At 39.2% G+C, this 23,004-nt stretch overlaps 1 protein-coding gene across 39 annotated transcripts in view; it reads right to left on the reverse strand.

Annotated features, from left to right (window-relative positions):
- The window catches only part of madd (MAP-kinase activating death domain), an 85,163-nt gene that overhangs the window by 56,273 nt on the left and 5,886 nt on the right, over positions 1-23,004 (reverse strand). For 35 of the 39 annotated variants that reach the window (XM_057332064.1, XM_057332055.1, XM_057331994.1 and 32 more), the window contains exon 1: positions 6,990-7,234. The gene's annotated coding sequence lies outside the window, so the exon portion shown is untranslated. Of the gene's footprint in view, positions 1-6,989; positions 10,654-10,976; positions 11,072-16,798; positions 16,913-17,077; positions 17,178-17,466; positions 17,647-20,480; positions 20,684-22,402; positions 22,670-23,004 lie in introns of those variants that run through there. The other 4 variants (XR_008962837.1, XR_008962838.1, XM_057332021.1 and 1 more) reach the window with 2 other exon arrangements.

Genomic DNA, 23,004 nt, shown 5'->3' on the forward strand with positions numbered 1-23,004 from the left:
GGATCTGCCCGTACCCATGCTGCTGGGGAGAGATTGGCCAGGGTTCGATCAGCTGTTGGCACTGACAACTCGACGCGACACCCAGAGGTCGAGAGACAGCAGGCGCCGGCGAGTGCAGAGACAGCGGGCCATCCTGATGGATAGCGGGACTGAACGAGAAGGTGAGCGCATTCCTCAAACCCCTAATATACTCTCTGATCTTTTCCAGCACGTGACGGAAGGGGGTTCCTTTGGACGCGAACAGCGGGAAGATCTCCGCTTACGAAACTGTTGGGGTCAGGTACGGATAGTCGAGGAGGAAGTGCAACAACCTGGGCCCCACCCCACTCCCTACTTCTTGGTAAAGAACAGTCTGTTGTATTGCGTCGCACTGAGGCGGGGGGAGGAGAAACAACTGCTGGTTGTCCCAAAAGCCAAGACCGCCACGGTGATGGAGTTGGCTCATACCCACCCAATGGCCGGACACTTAGGCTCAGCCGATACCGCTCAACGTATCCGGGATCGGTTTCACTGGCCAGGGCTGGAGACGGGGGTAAAAAGATTCTGCCAAAGCTGTCCTACCTGCCAGCGGACCTCACCAAAGCGACCCCCCCAGCCCTCCGATTCCCCTCCCCATCATTGAGGTACCCTTCTCGCGCATCGGGATGGACCTGGTAGGGCCTCTAGCAGTGAGCAGTGAGTGATTTCCTTGACTTTTAACAGACAGCAGGAATATGCTGCTGTCGCTTTAAGAGGAATGCAACAGATCCAGTACACTGATACTGTTTTTCGTCTGTTTCGTCCATTCACTTAAGACATAACCCACTATGTTTGTTAAGATACTCGACAAGAGGGGCATGTTGACCTACTTCGTGTGTGAATTTGTACGTTTAAGCGCTTCAAAGACAACTCAATATTTGCGGCATGTCTGAGACTCAGCTGTCCTTATGCGTGCTTCGGATCTTCTCACATTGCGCAAGCGAGTTTTCTTCTGCATCATCTTGCACTTAAATGTTTAAATTGGCAAGGCTTGAATGAGTGTAGTTTAAACAGCAACATGTGCTGTTCAGGTCTCACCTGCACTAGAGCGCTCACAACACCCGGGTGATGAAAGCATAAATGACTGTACAGCATACGTCAATCCTATTGAAATTTGTCTACGTTATTTGATTTGTTGTAGGCATTAAATGTGTATCCATCGACAAACATACATTAGTTGAACTTTGTCAGTCTGTTTTACCATATTATAAATGCATCGTCAGATTTAAGATGAGCCGCGCGGGGTTCCAAGCACGTGCCGAACCGTTGGTGGAGAACAGTGCGGTTCAATTTTTTACTGAGAACCGTTATACCCCTAGTTTATAATGTTCATCAAACAACAAAGGACGGGCCCACAACACTCACTGATAATAAAGAAATTGTGTTTTCCTTATATGAATTGTTAAGATAAAGAAAAAAGTAGCACACAATAATTTAGTTGTTAAAGATGTGCTTTAAATACACTTTACTTTGTGTTGAAAGAGAGTTTATGTATAAGCAATAAAATCAATAATCGTTATATCATAAACAATGATTTTTATTCATTTGTGATGGATTTATTAGTGTATTGAACATGTTTGGATGTTTTAGTGTTTCGTTTTCCTTGCCTCACCCCACGACCCCTACTTGCTCAGTAAAGGGATTTTTAAAGTGACACCGTGTCTACACCGGACACGGAGCGATGCGACAAAAGAACACATTAGCACCCATTATAATTTAACATTTTGTCCACACTGGATGCTGCGCGACGCGACAATCCCATTATAACAAGCCGTGTGCTCCCCGCCATGACCGGTGTAGACACGGTGTGACATTTTTAAATATTTCCCTTTCTTTGAGTAAAATAAATGTTTGAAAGGTTCATTAATTTGTGGTTCATAATATTCTTTAAAAAAAACATAACAACAATGAAACAAAGACAAACTCGCTTATTATATTATCAGAGTAAATACAGGTGCTGGTCATATAATTAGAATATCATCAAAAAGTTGATTTATTTAACTAATTCCATTCAGAAAGTGAAACTTGTATATTATATTCATTCATTACACACAGACTGATATATTTCAAATGTTTATTTCTTTTAATTTGATGATTATAACTGACAACTAATGAAAATCCCAAATTCAGTATCTCAGAAAATTAGAATATTACTTAAGACCAATACAAAGAAAGGATTTTTAGAAATCTTGGCCAACTGAAAAGTATGAACATGAAAAGTATGAGCATGTACAGCACTCAATACTTAGTTGGGGCTCCTTTTGCCTGAATTACTGCAGCAATGCGGCGTGGCATGGAGTCGATCAGTCTGTGGCACTGCTCAGGTGTTATGAGAGGCCAGGTTGCTCTGATAGTGGCCTTCAGCTCTTCTGCATTGTTGGGTCTGGCATATCGCATCTTCCTCTTCACAATACCCCATAGATTTTCTATGGGGTTAAGGTCAGGCGAGTTTGCTGGCCAATTAAGAACAGGGATACCATGGTCCTTAAACCAGGTACTGGTAGCTTTGGCACTGTGTGCAGGTGCCAAGTCCTGTTGGAAAATGAAATCTGCATCTCCATAAAGTTGGTCAGCAGCAGGAAGCATGAGAAGCGTCTCGCCTGGGCTAAAGACAAAAAGGACTGGACTGCTGCTGAGTGGTCCAAAGTTATGTTCTCTGATGAAAGTAAATTTTGCATTTCCTTTGGAAATCAGGGTCCCAGAGTCTGGAGGAAGAGAGGAGAGGCACAGAATCCACGTTGCTTGAGGTCCAGTGTAAAGTTTCCACAGTCAGTGATGGTTTGGGGTGCCATGTCATCTGCTGGTGTTGGTCCACTGTGTTTTCTGAGGTCCAAGGTCAACGCAGCCGTATACCAGGAAGTTTTAGAGCACTTCATGCTTCCTGCTGCTGACCAACTTTATGGAGATGCAGATTTCATTTTCCAACAGGACTTGGCACCTGCACACAGTGCCAAAGCTACCAGTACCTGGTTTAAGGACCATGGTATCCCTGTTCTTAATTGGCCAGCAAACTCGCCTGACCTTAACCCCATAGAAAATCTATGGGGTATTGTGAAGAGGAAGATGCGATATGCCAGACCCAACAATGCAGAAGAGCTGAAGGCCACTATCAGAGCAACCTGGCCTCTCATAACACCTGAGCAGTGCCACAAACTGATCGACTCCATGCCACGCCGCATTGCTGCAGTAATTCAGGCAAAAGGAGCCCCAACTAAGTATTGAGTGCTGTACATGCTCATACTTTTCATGTTCATACTTTTCAGTTGGCCAAGATATCTAAAAATCCTTTCTTTGTATTGGTCTTAAGTAATATTCTAATTTTCTGAGATACTGAATTTGGGATTTTCATTAGTTGTCAGTTATAATCATCAAATTAAAAGAAATAAACATTTGAAATATATCAGTCTGTGTGTAATGAATGAATATAATATACAAGTTTCACTTTTTGAATGGAATTAGTGAAATAAATCAACTTTTTGATGATATTCTAATTATATGACCAGCACCTGTATATTGTTTAACAAATGATTTCTTAGGCTTTTGGCTTTAACATCGTCCTATCTGTCAGTCATCACGCCTCACTCTCGCCACAGGATTTTGCATCCACTGCTTGTACCAACTGCTGCGTGGTAACCTCTGGGCATCGTGTAGATGAGCTCTTTCTGATTGCGTTGAAACTAATGCAGCTGCTACCAGTTTACATATATTACATATATTATAAATATTACACAGAAGCAACCCAGCTGACATTAAATAGCTCTCCAAGGCATCTATTTTGTAAAGGAGCTACATAACACAAAAGCGTAGTCATGATTTAATAAGTCAACAACTATTTGGTTGTAATTTTCAGTTCCAGTTCCAGCTCCAGTTGTGGTGAAATACAGTGTAAACTGTGAAAGCCAGAGGTGACGCATTATACACAGTGTTATTCATGTGGTAAGATAGCAAGATAACTAAAAGCCATCCCACCCGTTGGCAGCACACAAGCTCACAGCACACCCCTCAAGCTACTGCTGTGCTCAATATAAAATAAGCCTTTCTGCCAGTGCTATCAGACCAGGCAATCAATCAAAGAAAAACTCATTTTAAGGCGCACTGAGTTTTGTCCAATTACCTATTACTAAAACCATCCCAAAAAGGTCCCCGCTTAGCCTTGTCACATGAAGCCATTTATTCCTAACTGCAAGGTACTTAGTAGGGATATAACGATTCATCGTGAGCCGGTTGAAAATCGATTATAATATGTGACGATTCAAATCGGTTGAGACGTTATAAAAATCGCAGTACATGTTTTGAACAGCAGGGGCCGCTGTTTTTCTGCAAACTTGGTAAACGTGGATATGCTGATATTTCTTTCAAAAGTAAAAGTTAGGAAAAGCACAGATAAAGTCTTAGTTTGTTTATATTAAAGAGACTTTTGTAGTATTCATTTTTTATTTGGTTTGGAATTTGTTTTATAACTGTAATTTAGTTTTGTTATTTGACATAAAATATATTTTTATTTTACAAAGAATTGTGCAGCATTAGAGAAATAATAAAAGGGCAGATGTTCATTTAAAATTTTCCTCAACTCATTCTGTAAAAAATTCGTGATTAAATCGCATCGTGAGATCAAAATCGTGAATCGCATCGCATCGTGAGCTGAGGGAATCGTTACGTCCCTAGTACTTAGTGAAGATCAAACTAGCGAAACCTCCTTATAAAGTTATGTTCTGCTCAAACATTATAAGACTTCTGTCTTTTCTCTTTATAAATATGTTTAACAGAGCCACAGCCAAAAATAAAATACATTATACATATAATATATACATTTGACAAAACAGTAAATGTAGTCTATTTATCATAATATAAATGTTGGTGTTTACGTGTCAACATTAAAGTATGCGTGTTCCCTGAATGATACAAATGATCTTAATGTGCAAGAACCATGCTCTACCAGCTCCATGAAAGCCCTTAAACTATATATTAATTCCCTACCATGCACCCCTAATAAAGAGATAGGTGTATGCATGAGTATGTATAGGATACAGGACATGAGCATCAATAAGTATTAAATTTGGAGAGGAAAGAAAGCAACATGCCCAATTCAATCAAATCATGACCCAGTCATTCTCACAACCTGAATTCCCCAGTGGCCAAATCAGATCAAAGAACAGACGCTTCAGTCTGCCCACTCCACACCGTCTTATCATGCACATATGGAGTCAAAGCGTCATTCATACGACACCACTGGGAACACATTGTGAGATGGAGGATGAGCTGGCAGATCCAATTAAATACTGCTTTTAATATGATAAGAGAAAACCAAACACGGAAATAAAACTGTACAATGTATCAGCAAACTACAACACTGCAGATGCCTCTACTGGCAGAAAGCAAGATGAGCTCAGTTATACAGAGCCTAGGTTAAGATAATATCCAAATGCATAGATGCATGAATATTAGCCGATATCGGAGACCAAGTTACAAACAGGAACACAGATAAATCTCTAAAGCTTTAGGTTAACTCTGTTCATATGAGAAAAACTGACAGAATAATATTTTAGTCACTCAGCAACAGCAAGCGGGTTACATTAAAGTCATTAATAACGCAACACAAAATCTCACTTCAGAGCAGGACATAAGACATACTCATTAGCACATTTCATATAGTAAATTATGTAAAAATGATGGAGCTTCAAGAGTCACGGATATATAGTAATGGACCAGGAGACATATCATATATTCCAGTTTTTACAGATAGCCTACTTGTACTACTTGGCTCCCAGGCTGACCTTTCAATTCGTGAATGACAATACCTCATTATTATAAAATGAATATAATCAGTATAGTCCTAGTGAGCATTTTTTGACATTTAAAGTGATAGTTCACCCCAAAATGAAAATTCTTTATAATGTCATTTCAAACCTGTTTGACTTCCTTTAAAAAAAAGAAGAAGATTTGAACACGGTGGGTACTGAACAACATTGGACCTCATTGACTTCCATTGACAGAAAACTACGGAGACATTTCTCTTCTTTTGTATTTCCGCACAAGAACGTTGAGATTGAATAAATGAGCAAGACATTTTATTTTTGGGTGAACTATCCCGTTAACACGTCCACAACCAACCACACGAATTTCACTTCTACACCTGAAGTAGCTGCTCATAATATATTTATGATCCGATGCACAATCTAACGATTCATTCATCCATGAATAATTGAATAAAGAGCATAATTTGTAAACAGTGACAGGAAACGGGCAACAGACAGCAGCGAGAGAGCTGTCTCACATTTCAGCCAGGAGACAAACAACACGCAAGTCACCTTACACGCGACACGATGCTTCATCATTTCATCAGAACGCAGGCAGAAAGGTTTACTCCAATCCGGAGAGGTTGTGTCACACGAGACGAGCTTTTCCTGCATCACAGCATCCTGACTACATCCTAAACCCCTCTGGAGAACAAACCTGTCCCTATGACCTCTGGAGAACAACAGACGGCCATCGATTTGACATCTGCTTAAAAAGTATCAAATGACGAGGGCGCGGATGAGATCGTTTGCATATCTTCCAGATAAAACTTTGTGTGTTGTGGACTTGTGTTTATAACATTAAGCTTCGTTAAATGTACAGAAGAATCAATGACGAGAGCTCGGTCCATCTACACCCTTGGGCACAAATGCCATTTCGCAGTTTGTACGTGCACGACGTAACGATGTGATCTTGTAGAGACTCACGTGAATGACAACAACCGGCAACATCAATCAACACAATTGTTACTGTCGCAAGAGCAGCTAACAGGATCACATAGCGGCTCTCAGCTAGCTGTCAAATCTGCTTACACAACCAGCTGCGTTCACTTCCATACCGTTAACGTTAAAGACGTTCATCCATCTGCTCATTGCATCGCTTATCCACAGAAAGCCACCGAATCGGCACCACTTCAATCATAAGACACCAAACATTAGAGTAATAAAGATACTGACCTCCAGGAGCTAGCTAACGCCACTTGCTACTCGGCTTTAGCCGTACCTCTGGCCCAGCGAAACACCTTCTCAACATACATTCATCTCTAACAACGACCATAGCACGTTATCTGACGGTGGCACGACATGACGATTGCACATCCATTGCTTTTAGTAGCGGATCGGGCAGTGATGCAGTGATGATCCTGTCTGTAGATAAGAGATGCTCGTCCTCCCCTCTCAGTCTATGAACGAGCCCAGCGTGCGAGTTCCGCATTACAGCTGGACTGTACCATTAAATCAAACGGAGGGGTGGACACACGCACATACCTTCACGTTTGCTCTTACCGTAGGACACGTGAATTGACGATATGGGATGATTGTTGTTCTTTATGGTGTTTATTGGTTAACAAAGGAAAATGTTTAGACGTTATGTTTTAAAGCAGGGTTTCCCAAAGTCTTATGTACCCCCTCAACAAGGCTCGAATACCCCTTTTTGTTCACCAAGCCTTATAATATTAAGCATTTTCATATTCATAAGATCATAGCATTAACAATGACAATTAAAAATGTTGTAGGTTAAATTCTATTTTTCATGCTTCATCTATTCATCATCTATCAACAACATTCTTCAAAAAATCTTTTGTGTTCTGCAGATGAAAATAAATCATACAGGTTTGAAATGACAAGAGGGTGAACTATCCCTTTAACAGAGTAAATACAACACTCCACTAGGATGCTGAAAGATACTAAACACAAATGCTAACAGACACAACATAGACACTAACGTTGTGAGCTCAGAATCATTTATTTACAGGGTCAACCCTTATCTATTAAAAAACAGCAGAATAGTAAAAAGACAGAAACAATACGGAGATTCCATGTTTTAAGTAAATGTATTTCTGTATAAAGAATAGTTGAGGCTTTTAGTCATCTAAGTTTCTCGGAATCTTCGTCAGATAAATATATACTCTCACAGAACAATAAATTTAGTCTACTTTTAATTTATACATATAAAGCACTATATCCAAGAACTTAAGGCGTTACAAGGTTGCATTTCAATGACGGCCTCATTCAAGGACTCTCTATTGAAGACTTTAAGTTGATCAGAGCGAAGAGGTCCATCGAGCTAAAGACACAAATAAATTATAACTACAATCAACTCTGCATTAAACGCTTGATGTGGTAACCTGTTAGAAGACAACAATTTCAGAGAGAAAGTTTAGAGCAGTTCATTAGGTTCATCACTACTGGAAATCTGCTATTCCCTCGTCACATCCTGTTTGCAGATATAATGTTTGTTTTTCTTAAGAATCAGATCAACAGGAAGATCACAAAGATTTTATATTGAGTATTAGTCTGTTGCACTGTTTTGGCTGCTCTGCCATCAACTTGGTGGTTGCCTCCATTAATACCCTTGCATCTTGAAGCCCTTGAAGATTTGAAATGACTTATGATAGTCTTGATAGAAACCAACAAAAGCATAAAGATGCAATTTATGAACAGCAACCAATAAGCAGTTTCATTAACAGACAGAGAGAGTGGAAGCAGATGAAAATGCACGCAGGCATACGACTTACATAAGCCAAAACAATGCAAGCATCACATGGGCATGACTGCACAGCTTCTATTTCTCCAGGCTTCAAACCAACTCTCAATAATATCCACAGCAAACCAACTGTGATAGTTTTTTTAGCGATGTTAGTTTTCAAAATGTATTGATTCACAACGCACACCCATCACAAATGTTCTTTAAAACCAGTAAAACCTGAATTGCTTGTGGTCACACTTGTCAGTTACTTGCATTGTTAAATGTGAGGTAAGACTCTGGACCTAAACATTACAACACTCTCTTAGTTGTCTTGTTCCTTATTTCAGAACTCAATTTACAACCAAAATGATTTGATAGTTTTGCTTTACATTGTCAATGTCTTTTGGGAAAAGGACAACGTATGTGCCCCAGTCTGTGACAACCCAGCTAAAGTCGTTTTTTGTGATTTAATGTCTTCGACATAAAATCATCTCACAAACATGCTTTTTTTACATAATGTAAAAATTCTGTGAAAATATAACCTTGATCTTTAATATTGACTGAGTAAGTTTTTCAGCCTGCGTTTCACAGACAGGGTCACATGTGTAAGTGAGGTATAAATACATTTAGATTTTGCATTTACATGTCTCTAGAATTTTAAAAGGATTATCAAAGGCTAAAAAATCTGTATGTATAAATTCAACTATTATTTTGGGAAGTGACTAAATATGAGCAAATATATTAATATTATTGTGTTAGATATCAAGACATCCTGACATTACCAAGATCCAGGGAATTTTTTTCAGCATCAAACTGATCAGTCATCCGCCCAATACATCAGTGCTATGTTTAAGAATTAGTCTGCAAAGAGAGAGCAGTATGTTAGAAGACTGCAGCAACTATTTATTACCCAGTGAAAACATCAAATCACCAGTATGTTTTGTCAAGGTCTCACACTTCTCTCTCATCCCCTTAGTAGTCGCTATAAGTTGAGCAGCACACTGATTTGGGTTAACAGCTCCAGTGACTCTAACTGATCCCGGCCTACAACACGCTACATTGACCCAGCACTTCAAATAATAGACTAATCCAAAACATTGGCTTGTTGTGTGAATCACCTTACACAGCCCATTCATCGCATCTGATATTTCACTAAATAATCCAAAACACCAAAATACAACAAACTGTATTCGTTTAAATGTGCCAAGTCAGTGTAACGTGTTTTAAAATCGCTTGCATTCGTGTGCAAAGTACTGAATGACGTTATTCACACACACCTTAAAGTTTGGGGTGTTAGAAGGCGACTGCTTCTTATGTTAACTACAAGACTAAATGTGAGTCAAACGTTATGTAATATTAGAGATTACTCATAATTAAACGAGTGGAAAATAACAATTCAAAGAAGACAGTGTGCGCCTTAACGCTGTGCGTGATCTATGCATACTCATAATATAAAAATTTGATGGCTGACAGCCATATCCAACAATTCAGCAAAACACTGTAAATAAAACATTTATATGTAATGAGGGGCCTTTAACATAACCACTTTTGTGAATTAGAGAATAGAAATCACTGCCAAGACCTGCAGAAAGCTCTTGGTCCTGGAAACATTATGTATAAACGACACACAAACAAAAAATCATGACCACATTGTTTGTGGCCACTCACACCAGCAAGGAAGTTTCTGAATGAACACGCATCCAGATCCCCACCCCCTGATGGTCAAATAACCATTGCTGATTCTGAACGGTCCCTGAGCCACTTCTGGGCAAACATTTTGTCAACAGCACATTCAACGGAAGCAGCCCACCGACCACTGGGTCCAAAATATGTACGGAAGAGAATGATAAACCAGACTTCCTATGACTGGCTCCATGCCAGAGTGGGAGACATTTTAGAAACCTTGGGGACAACATGAGGTCAGTCACCACACCCGTGCTTCGTCTTGAGACCCCCCACCATGACTATGTTTCATTTGCTCGTTCTGTCCTGGGGTGGAGCACTGGCTCACTCGTGAACATCCCAGATTTCAGAGAGCAGAGGTGGAAGTTTCTTGTCTTGGAGGCGTAGAGCAAAGACTTGCTCTGAATGGACGCTACTCAGTGTACGTAAGCTGACCAGCTTCATCAGCATCCGGGGAAACATCAAGTGATCCTTTGGCAGAAACAAGATCTGGTTAATTAGCAATTCAATATAATATTAAAACTATAACAGTTAACATCCATCATAACTGTTCATTATCAGTGCAATGGTGGCATCAACAGTGCCACCAAGTGGCAATAAAGTACACAACAGACAATAAATACTTTATGTAATAATACAATGTATACTTTAAAATACAGTAATGATCATAATATACATTGAAATTATTTACCATAATTAACATACACCTGTATATGACTTAATAATTCACAAACACCACAACAAAACATTTATATTATTTTCAACTCTTGCTCTCTTAGGTTTATTATACTCACGTTGGGTCGTTTAATTCTGATGTAAGAGCGGAGGGCATCAACATAAGGCTGCTGCAGTCTTTCCACTAAATCGTGATCCTGCACGTTGGGTCGGTCTGATCCACATGCACAAAGACAAAAGACAAAAAAAATAACAGTGATTGAAAGAAATAGAGGGTGTTCATTCCATGAAGTTTGTGAAAATGTGTGTTGAAAGGAAATGCTGGCAAAAATCACTGAAGATCTCTAAAAAAGAAACCCACATAACACCCAAATCCGAAAATGAATCGAATGGATTAATAAAAATATCTGCAAATAAAAAAATCTAAACTGAGCTTCTGTCTATCCTCAATAGAGAAGAAAAATAAAGTTAAAGTGTATGATATTTAGCAGCATCTAGCGGTGAGGTTGTGAATTGCAATCAATGGCTGTTATAAATTGATTTGCATTTCAGTCAGTGAAATAAGTATTTGATCCCCTACCAACTAGCAAGAATTCTGGCTCCACAGATTGGTTATGTGCCTATATGGACCACAGATTAGTCCTGTCACTTTAAGAAAGTACTCCTAAATCAGCTTGTTATGTATATATAAGATGCCTGCCAACAGAATCTGTATCTTCCATTTCAACCTCTCCACCACCATGGTCCAGACCAAATAGGTTTCAAAGGATGTCAGGGACAAGATTGGAGACCTGCACAAACCTTGAATAGGCTACAGACAGAAGCTTGGTGAGAAGGAGACAACTGTTGGTGCGATTATTTGGAAATAGAAGAAATACAAAATAACTATCAATTGCCCTTGTTCTGGAGCTCCCTGCAAGATTTCCCCAATGGGGTAAAGATGATCATGAGAAAGGTTAAAGATCAGCCCAGAACTACACGGAAGAAGCTTGTTAATGATTTCAAGACAGTTGGGACCACAGTTAGCAAGCAAACCATTGGTAACACGCTATGCCACAATAGATTGAAATCCTGAAGCACCCGCAAGGTCCTCCAGCCCAAGAAGGCCCGCCTGGCTCATCTGAAGTTTGACAATGAACATCAAGATGATTCAGAAAAGGCTTTGGAGAAAGTGCTGAGAGACCACAATTGACTCCTGTTTTTGGAGGGAGAGAAATGCTGACTATGAGCCCAAGAACATCATGTCTACAGAGAAGCACAGTGTTAGCACAGTTTAGCATAAGCCAGGACTATGCCTTAGTTGAATTAAGATATTTATGTTGCTTTTATAAAAATGCCTTAGAAGAACACATTACTGGTGTGCATCTTGAGACAAAACAATGGCACTGATATATTTTAAGATATTTTTGGGCAAGTTATATTCAGTTAAGACAGGTCACACCAGTGTGTAGTCTACGTGATACGCAGGTATACGCCGTATACCCACTAGAAAGATCAAGAATTTCCGTATACCCACTTAAAAAAGCGCGAAGATACGTAACAACATCGTTTTGTGTCAGAAAAGTGCGACGCACTGACTTTTGGACCATTGGTGCTACCGGGAGATATGAAACAAAAGGAGATTGTGAAAGGCAAGCATTTAAACTACACTATTTCAGTGTTTTCTTAAGCCTGCCCCTGAAGCTAGGCTGGCGCTTCGTGTGCCGCTGCAGCAGGTGTTACAGAAAATGAGCCCGACGAGGCTCATGTGACGCTGTATGCGGGGTCCCCATCCCTCGCGATAGTGTCCCGGGGGCGCAATTGCGCACTCTGTTCACCAGTGTATTATACTTTCTGCTGATAACTCACCCACACTTTTAAAACCATCGCGTAGTCTTTAATAAAACAAGCATATTTGTTATCACTAACATACCTGTAAGGAGATTGTTGTCATATTAAATTGTATCTAACTAGCCAGCCTCACAAACGTTAGTTTGTGTGGTGGTGAATCAATACATAAGGGAGAAAGGGAGAGATAACTTATACTACAATGCTTTTAATTGGTTTAGATGATAAGAGATGAGAACTCCTGGTCAGACTTGTGAAAGTCAGGCTAGAGCCACTGCCAGCGATCTAGAAGTGCAACGGGTGTTTGATAAAACTGCACAAATGTTCAATGATGATTATTATAGTTAACTATCAATGTCAATAATAGGCGTAACTTGCACTCATCATAAGTGTGACCCAGTGTGTGAAAACTAGGCTAAAAATCTAGTTATTAGATTAGAGTTACGAGCAGAGTTTGATTTTAACCATTTATTTCAATATGATTTACTGTAAATCTTTGACATGGCCTTAGTCAAACGAAATCAAAATCTATATATATATCTATAGGATATTCTTCACATTATGTTGGTTGCCCTGCTGAAAAAATAATAGAACCCTGCCCCAAAACACAACAGATGCAGATGGGAATCAATACAACACCCAATATTTTTTTATTTTGTAAGACAAAAAATGGTGGTACATAATGGTACTTTAATGGAAACCACTAGAATTAATGTAATACTATTTTTATGACTATAAATAAATGACTTTATAGCTGGGTTTTCATATGGATCACAAATGTGCATTGAAAATTGCCAGCTGATCAAACCTGTGCTTTAGGGATTGTATACATATACCATCTAAGGCTAAATATAACTCTTAACTGACTGATTTAGACAGTGATTAACAAAACCAGCAAGTCCCCCCAGCTGTCATTGGCTATTGAAGTCTTGCTTGCAATAAATCTTTCAGAATGCTCTTGATGACATATAGAGGCATACTCTATGCATTCGTGAGTGTGCTGGTGCTCATGGGTTGTTGGTCTTGGACGGATGAGTAGGCTGTGGGGGGATCAGAGTATACTCCCTACAAAAAAACTAGACTACACCACTGGGTCACACATTCATTTTAGTCTGAGACTAGGCTTAAGCCTTGTCTGTGAAACCGGGCCTAAATGTCCTAGCCAGTCTCTAGACCCTAGTCCTACAGAACATTTGTGAAGGAGGCTAAAACTCCAATTTGCTGAGCGACAGCCAAGAAACCTTAAAGGGGACATTTCATGAAAATCTGACTTTTTCAATGTTTAAGTGCTATAATCGGGTGTCTGGTGCATCTACCGACTCAGAAAACGTGAAAAATGACAATCCAGTAACTTCGTTTACGTGAGCCTATCTCTCTGCAAGCCTGTGAGAAAACGAGCCGTTCAGATTTCGCTCACTTTCTGACGTAGGTAGTCGTTCTTATTATAATATTACCGCCCCCTTTTCTGAACGTGTCCACCCATGGCGCTGCCGCCATTTCTGTTTTCGCAAGCGACATATGTGAATTAGTTCCGACACCATGGCAAAAGTAAGCAAAGCAGAGCAAAGCATGCTAAGTGTTCTGTTGTTGGCTGCACAGAGCAGCACAGAACACTGTTCCCAGCCTGACAGGAGAGCAATGGATTTATTTAGTTTTCAATGGAAATCCACCAGACTGAACGAGGCAAAGCTGCAAATAAAGACATTGTAAGTACCATTATTTTTTAAGTAAGACCTCAGGGACCTGTGCCAACTTAAAAGTAGCTAAAACGTCATTGTGAAACGTTTGTCAGTTCACGCAAAGAAAGCAATGTTTATGGCTTGTAAAGCTTGGTAAATTCAAATCCAACACCTGCACCATCAGCACTGGAGCTCCTCAGGGCTGTGTTCTCTCCCCACTGCTCTTCTCCCTTTACACGAATGATTGCACATCTAAAGACCCCTCTGTCAAGCTCCTGAAGTTTGCAGACGACACCACACTGATCAGCCTCATTCAGGACGGTGAAGAGTCTGCTTACAGACAGGTGGTCAAGGAGCTGGCTGTCTGGTGCAGTCTTAACAACCTGGAGCTTAACACGCTTAAAACTGTTGAGATGATCGTGGACTTCAGGAGAAAGCCCCCTGTTCTCCCCAAACTCACCATCATGAACAGCACTGTGACTGCAGTGGAGTCATTCAGATTCCTGGGCACCACAATTTCTCAGGATCTGAAGTGGGACACTCACATTGACTCTATTGTTAAAAAGGCCCAGCAGAGGCTGTACTTCCTTCGCCAGCTGAGGAAGTTCAACCTGCCACAGGAGTTGCTGAAACAGTTCTACTCTGCCATTATCGAATCCATCCTCTGCACTTCTATAACTGTCTGGTTAAGCTCAGCGACCAAATCTGATCTCAGAAGACTACGGAGGGTAGTCCGGACTGCTGAGCGTATCATTGGTACAACCATCCCCACTCTCCAAGAATGAGCAAAAGGGCTGGTAAAATCACTCTGGACCCCTCACACCCAGCACACTCCCTTTTAGAACTGTTACCGTCTGGTCGACGCTACAGAGCACTGAGCACCAGAACGACCAGACACAGGAACAGTTTCTTCCCTCAGGCAATCCATCTTATGAACACTTGACATTAAACGCGGAACACACAACTCTATTTTACATTATTTATTCACCAAATTTGCACATATCAGACCTGTATGTACATAATTGTCTATATTGTATATTGTGTTTTTGCTGTTTTGTACATTGCCTATTTCTATATTATTGTATATTATTATTACTTTATTATTATTTTATTATCTGTGTTCTGTCCTGTTGCCGTCTTTCTGTTGCACTGTGGAGCTTCTGTCACTATAACAAATTCCTCGTATGTGGAAACATACTTGGCCAATAAAGCTAATTCTATTCTATTCTTCTATTCTTCTATTCTAAACACGCAACGGGATTGTCCTGTGTAACGTTACTTTCACTTAGAGAAAACGCGATGCATTTGTCTGGAGTATCTTCACTTATAGAAAGCAGTGTGTATGGTCTGTGAACACGCGATGGGTCTGTCATGGGTACTTTCACTTATAGAAAGCAGTGTGTGTGGTCTGTAAACACGCGATGGGTCTGTCATGGGTACTTTCACTTATAGAAAGCAGTGTGTATGGTCTGTAAACACGCGATCGGTTTGTCATGTGTAATTTCACATGTAGAAAATATGACGCCTTTGTTAGGAGTCTGTTCGCTTTTAGAAAACAATGTGTTTGGTGTTTAAAGACGGAAACAGCATTTCTCATTCGCTTTATGTGACCCTTCTTTTGTCGATGGAAGCACCGGCTCTAAGCCCTGGCTGAGTTTTCTGTGAAAAGGGGGTGGAGACTAGCAGCTCATTTGCACTTAAAGAGACACACACCAAAACAGCGCGTTTCTCCTCACATGCAAAACTGGGCAATTAGGGCATGGTATAATAAAAGATCTGTGGTGTATTTTGAGGTGAAACTTCACAGACACATTCTGAGGACCCCTAAGATATATATTACATTTGTGTAAAAGTAGCAAGAAACCTCTCCTTTAAAGATTGACAGAGGAGTGGACTAAAATGTATCCTGACACATGTGCAAACCTGGTGACCAACTATCAGAAATGTCTTATTTCTCTGCTTGCCAACAAGGGTTTCTCCACCAAGTACAAAGTTATGTTTTGCTCGAGGATCAAATACTTATTTCAATGACTGAAATGCAAATCAATTTATCATTTATAACCTTTATATAACGTTTTTTCCTCTATCAGTTCAAATAAACCTACCGTAAATATTATAGACCCTTCATTTCTTTGTAAGCAGGCAAACTTCAGCAGGGGATCAAATCATTATTTCCTTCACTGTATATTAATGCATTTCTGTCAATAGGTCCTCCAAAAGGATACCAACATTTTTATTGAGTTTTGTTAATACGACTCAATCTAGCAAACTACATATAAATACAGTTGCAGGAATTGTACTTGTATAACAAAAAAAACATTTGGATATTTAATTACTTCATCCATTAAAATGACACGTGCATATATTTTTAAAAGGAACCAGACAATAAAAAGCAGACAAACAATATAACAGTACTGCTTGTGGGTCACACTGACCTGCTGAGAAAATGTTGATAGCGATGAGCAAAGCGTACTCTGCCTCATCCAGGTGTAGGTCATTCATGCCCTTAGAGAATTCAAAGATGGGGTTGATGAACTCAAACTGCAGTCCTGCAGAAAAGCCAGAAAGAAAAGAGACCAAAAATGGCTTTATAAACGTCAATTATTGCACATGAAACATGATCATTGGGCTCAAAACTGTGACAATAACATCCTTCTATAACATATATTACAATCTGGTAAACATCAGGCAATGTTTTAATTATCATCTCATACCTGCTTTAGCAAAGTCCTCTTTATTGTAACTGAAGTCTTTGAGGAAAGTGATGCTCTCTAGCGCTGGGTTGTAACGTCTGGAAGTCTCTAGCAGCATGATCTACAAGAGCATAAAAACTTTTTACCACTTTTACCGCCTTAATGAAACACTAAAATAAGCAGTGAGCATGGATTTTCATGTGAAACAGCTTCTAAATGAGTTAGAATACAGTGTGTAAATATCACATCTTACATGAAACATGTTCTAAATGTTTTATATAAAAAATATATACAGTATATATATAGAACAAAATACATCAGAACCAAGCCTGTCAAACAAAAATTGTCCATCGGCACACACAAGAACAACAATAATGGACATAAGTGTGTTAGAGGTCATTCAGACAAACCTCTATTGTTGAGGTCTTCAGCAGGGCGATCTGGTCCTCTCGGGTGAGCTCCAGGAAGCCAGGCAGCTGTTTAGCAAAGTCTACAATCTCTTGCACAGACATGATGGCCAGCTCAGTGAAGTGAGCAAACCGCTGCTGTCGAACCTCTCGGTTAAGTGGGTCCTGACTCTGTGGCCACGGCTGAAAACAACAAAACTTGATGTGAATGTTCTGGATCAACGATTCGGATAAATCAAAGATTTAGACACACAGCAAGTATCAAAAGCAAATAACAAAAAGAACACATCTTTGTGTGCTGAACACCAAATTCTGCCTTTACTCATTTTGAAGATGTTACATTTGATTTTGTGAGAACTGAAAAGTCAGCCTCTAAAAAACTTCACAAGGACGTCATAAGGTCAAAGTGACCCACAATTTAGAGTATCGCTATCCACAAGTTTCCTACGCCCCATGATGCTTTGCACGAAAGATGGGAGAAACTTCCGGTTCAATGTAAGCAAACGCATTTCTGCCGTATTTCAAGTCATTTGTTTAAGCAGAATGTGAACTTACACACTGACAGCACCTATAAACTACATCAGCATTCTGTCCACTACTTTATAAAGGAAGGGGATGATGATTTTAATACTTGACGACGGATATTTAGCAACTTTATTGATTCAGTCGTTGTGACAGTAAACCAATGAGCAATTTGAAAATTATGGAGGGTTTTCAGTTTCTTTACATGATGTCGATTGTGTGCCATTTAAAGATGTGGTAAATATATATATTTTTCTATTTAAAAGCGAACTACAAGCGTTAGTGTGCTCTGAATTCAGTTATAGTTATATTTTCGAGTCGTCTGTCACCACATCCACGTTGTGAGATTTGAGTTACTCTCCCATTACCGTGCAACATATATTTGGGCCACTTTGGCATTGTGATCACTTCAATAGGCTATACAAAATCTGGTCCTGTATCCCGACAAAACCCCGTCACTCACGAGTCATCACATCTCAACGGTGGATTGATTGACAGGTCTCCCTATCCCAGACCCAGACTCCGTTTGACCAATAAGGGCTGTGTGTTTATGACTGCACTACACATTATTTTCCAATGTTTTGAAATTACTTGACTAAATAAAAGCAAAGAAAAGGCAAGCTGCTTGGGCGGGTTTTTAATTTCATAAGCAGCCCAAATTTGTCCACCCACCCAATGCGTTTTTCTTCGGTCTAACCCGTTCAAAAGAAGCCCAATTGGGTGAGAAACGGCCCAATCTGGCAACACTGAATATGTGCATGCGGCCCGTGTAGCACAGTTGAATAATTTAATAGAAATCAAACTGAATATGGGAATATACAGTACTTCTGTTCATCATCAGCACACCTTTAAACTGTACAGACTGTACTCTGGCATACTCTTTACAGCTGCTGGACTTGCTAAATTTTGCATTACATGTTCTGCAAAATATATTTCACGAAATACGTACTGTAGTTCTGTCAGATGGTAAGGCGACTTTCAAAAGTAAGCGCATTATTGTTTCTGCTGTTCTTTTTTCTTCTGTCGTATTAGTAGCCTATGTATCAATGAATTGCACATCTTCTTGCTGCCGTGCTGTGTGCATGAAGTTGATGAACGAGTGTAAATGCATATTCACATTGCTTTCCGATTAATTATAGTGGGCACTTTTTGCACAAAAATGTGCATTGTGATGCATGTGTTTTTTGAGGGTTAAAGTCATTGGTTAATTTCTTGATTGTCGCTTTGAAGTGGTTTCTGGACTTATTAGTCATATTTTCTAACTCTCTTTAATGCATTTGCTATGTTTGATCTGTTTTCCTGGTTTTTATTATCTTTTGTCATCTTGTCATACTTCGTTTTAAGGAGATAAAATAGTCATTAGGGATGGGACGTTTGACACTAAGGCTTCGAAGCCTGTTTTAGTGAAGAAGACTGGTTCGAAACTGTGTCGAGGCTTGTATCAAATGTATGTGATCACGTGACCGATGACGTTTGAGGCTTCATACGTCACAATTAAACACCTGAAGCGATGTGACTGATTCAAATCTTTGCCGTGCCTTCATTCATTATAAGGAGACGCAAAATGCTCTTAATGCAAATCAGAAAATCTAAATCCAGGGATGTCCTTATAATCAGTTCCACCATAAGAGGTATCTACTGAATTGCACATTGCAACATATTTTAAACATTTTACTAGTAAAGTGACATTTCAAAACGTTGTAACGCTTTCATGTGTGGACAATGATTCTCAGACTGAAGATACAGCTGGTATTGTTGAGTATTGCTTTTGTGTTAACTGGAACCAACAAGATGTGAACCATTAGAAAGTGGCTTCTATAATTGCAGCTGACCACTAGATGTCACTGGTAGGGTCTGTCTTTGAGGCTTTGAATCATTTTTGGTACAATCAGGAAAAAGCCTCAAAAGCTTCACAAGGCTTCATCTGCCCATCTCTAATAGTCATTATCATCGTTGATTGACATACAGATGAAGACCATACAGTGTGTTGATGATTACATGAATCTATTTGAACTCCTTTTTAAAACGGCAAACTCTTTTTAAACTATGAGCACATTCAGTCTAAGTGATGTTTAATGTTCGTCACTATTTGCTTGAGGTAATCGGTCCACATTTTGAAGTTCGTCTTTTAAAACCTGTACAGTCCCTCACAGGAGCAGTCCGTCTAACCTTTAGATCTGTTTGTGAAGCGCTCTTTTTTTAAGACGTGAAATAAGCTTCACCTGGTTGTAAGTGCAGCCAAGAACAGCAGGTGTTGCTCGTCATCAGTTTCTAAATTATTTTTTAATAGATTACCAACAGTATTACAATATATATGAATATGAATGAATCACAGTCTCATTTTCTATCATCAGAATAAGTTATCCAAGGTGCAATGCACTACTTCGCCGCTTCACCAGAAGTTGTACCCACGTTCATTTTTACAGTAGCGCCCTCCGGAAACTTGTGGATACTTAATGCATCACTAAGCTCATATAGCTGCTAAAGCAACTCACAGTAACTTTGGGCCGGTCCAGAAAGGAGCGTTTGTTGCACTGTTTCTGCATGGCCACCAGCTTTTCTATCATCTCCTGCTGTTCTGGAGCCAGAGGGGGCATCTCGGGGGCAGGGCTGGGCGTGGCCACTAGAGATGTGCGTGCAGTCTCTTCTTCCTGTTTTTTCATCTTCTTCAGTCGGATCTGCTCTTCTGACAGCACACCTAGTAGAATGAATGACAGATAAGTTATTGAATAACGACTATAAACACAACAATGATCAAGATGTGGTAAACATATCATTTTAGATAAGAGATAAGATGTTGGAAGAATGTGTCCGAGTCTAAGGGTGTGGTCATATAATTTTGTAGTTCGGTTCTCTTGATTTTTTTTGGTCTGGAGCATAAAAGAATACATTCAATCCTTGTTCGCTTAGCGTACAATTCATGAGAGTTTAAAAGGTAAGTCGTATATGGGTCATTCTACAGAGTTGGTGCAAAATCAGAGTTGGAAACATCTTGAAAAAATGTGTTTTTTTCTGAAAAAATGTATGTATGCAAACTGTATATATCAAAGGTACACATTTCTAGTAATTGTGCAGTTAATTTTCATATTGTAATTTCAGAAAGTTTTGGAAAATTCTTCCTCTCCCCAAATTTAGTCACTACCGAAACACAATAATATATCATTTAATAAGAATGATTATATTTACATATTAAGATTTTGTTTAAATCTACTTTTTTTCCACATGTAAATAAATACCAGTTACAATTTTAACAATATTTCTGCAGCCAGCACATATAGCAGAGACACATCTGACAGTAAATATCTCATAGAAAACGTACAGCTCACATATTATATCACTACTAAAACATACTAAAATACTAAAGATTTGCATAACTGTAGAGATTTTTTATTTCCACAAACAAAGGATTAATTGTCCCTTTTTCTCACTACCGAAACAAATTTTCTCACTACCTAAACAATGATACCCAGTGACACGTTTTGGTTGTGACTATTTTGGTAGTGACATTTTATGAATACTTTTGACCCTAGCTCAAAGATGCTAATCAGCACATGGTTTGCAAGCACAGTTCTGAACAAATGTACACACATAAAAACTAAATTTTAATGAATAACGTCCAAAAAAGTTTGCTTAATTGCAGAAAAAGATGTAGTGACACTCCTCAAAGTTACACACAGATTTTCAGAATTTTGAACACATTTACTTCAAAATGATAAGACCGATCTACTCACCATGTAGCTATTAGAAAGAGGGACACAGTAATTATTCTTGATCAAAAATGTAGGGGTGTGGCTAAAATCAGTCTCAGCCAATGGACTAAAACATACTCTGTTTCGGTAGTGACATGAAAATCCGGGACACATTTTTTTTACATAAAGTTTAATAATTAAAAAATAAAAAATAAAATACATATTTTTTTGAACTTCACTTTTTAAAAAACATCAAAAAGATATTTTTAAAAACAACAATGGGAAAAAATGCAAAAAAAAATGTTAATAATTTTCATAAATTGAAATTTAGGGGTTTGGGTTCGGGACACCCATCTCTAAATTGAAAGTACCCAATAAATGATGATTTTTATATATATTAAGCTAACTGATATTTTAAATATTATTGTGGGTTTCGAAAGATGATAGAAGGATCTTAGTAAAAAACTAAGATTTGAATACTTGAATGCTTTTTAAATGAGTTTTTTGATGTGGGACAGCAGTTTGCACAAATTCTGTAGAATGGCCCATATACAGGGTGTTTCTGATTAACGCGTTACATTGATTTTGATTCTGTATTTAAGCTTTTTTATAAGGTTTCAAATGGTTTTTAGGCGATTCAAATCTAATTTAAATATTTGGGCAAAATAACTGAATATAGGTGAATTGAAAGAAAAAGGTAGATGATCTGTGATGGTTAAATAACTCACATTGCTCCAGCATCCCTGCCTCCCTGCACTTCCGCAGACGGCACTGCTGACACTTGCGGCGCATGTACATGTCCATCTCGCAGCGGCCCGAGTTCTTGCAGGTGTACTGAGCTTCTTTGATCACGCTGCGTCGGAAAAAACCTTTACAGCCCTCACAGCTCAGAACGTTGTAATGAAAGCCAGATGCCTTGTCTCCGCAAACACTACACACCTCATTCCCCAGCATCTTAGGGGCAGGGCCCTTCTTTCTCTTCACTGGCTGACCCTCTGTACAGACACACACAAGACAGACACATTAAGTCTTTAACTTTTTGTACCTATACATGTATACTTCCATTTATAATCCATGTGCACAGTGGTTCATTTAGCAAAATGCTCCCTCAATAGTAAGACGCTTTAGATAAAAACATCTATAAAATTAATAATTGTAAATGTGTATGTAAACATGCTTCAAAATGTTTAGTGATCTGACAAAACCACATTCAATGATAGTCAAAAATGCATGTGAAAATACAGCATTTGTAGTGTAAACCTGTCAATTAAACACCGAGCCAAAAATTTTGGTGGAAAAATTTAGAAAAGCATTTGGAGCCTGATGAAAA

Source organism: Triplophysa rosa, linkage group LG1 (assembly GCF_024868665.1).
Source record: "Triplophysa rosa linkage group LG1, Trosa_1v2, whole genome shotgun sequence".
NCBI lineage: Eukaryota > Metazoa > Chordata > Actinopteri > Cypriniformes > Nemacheilidae > Triplophysa > Triplophysa rosa.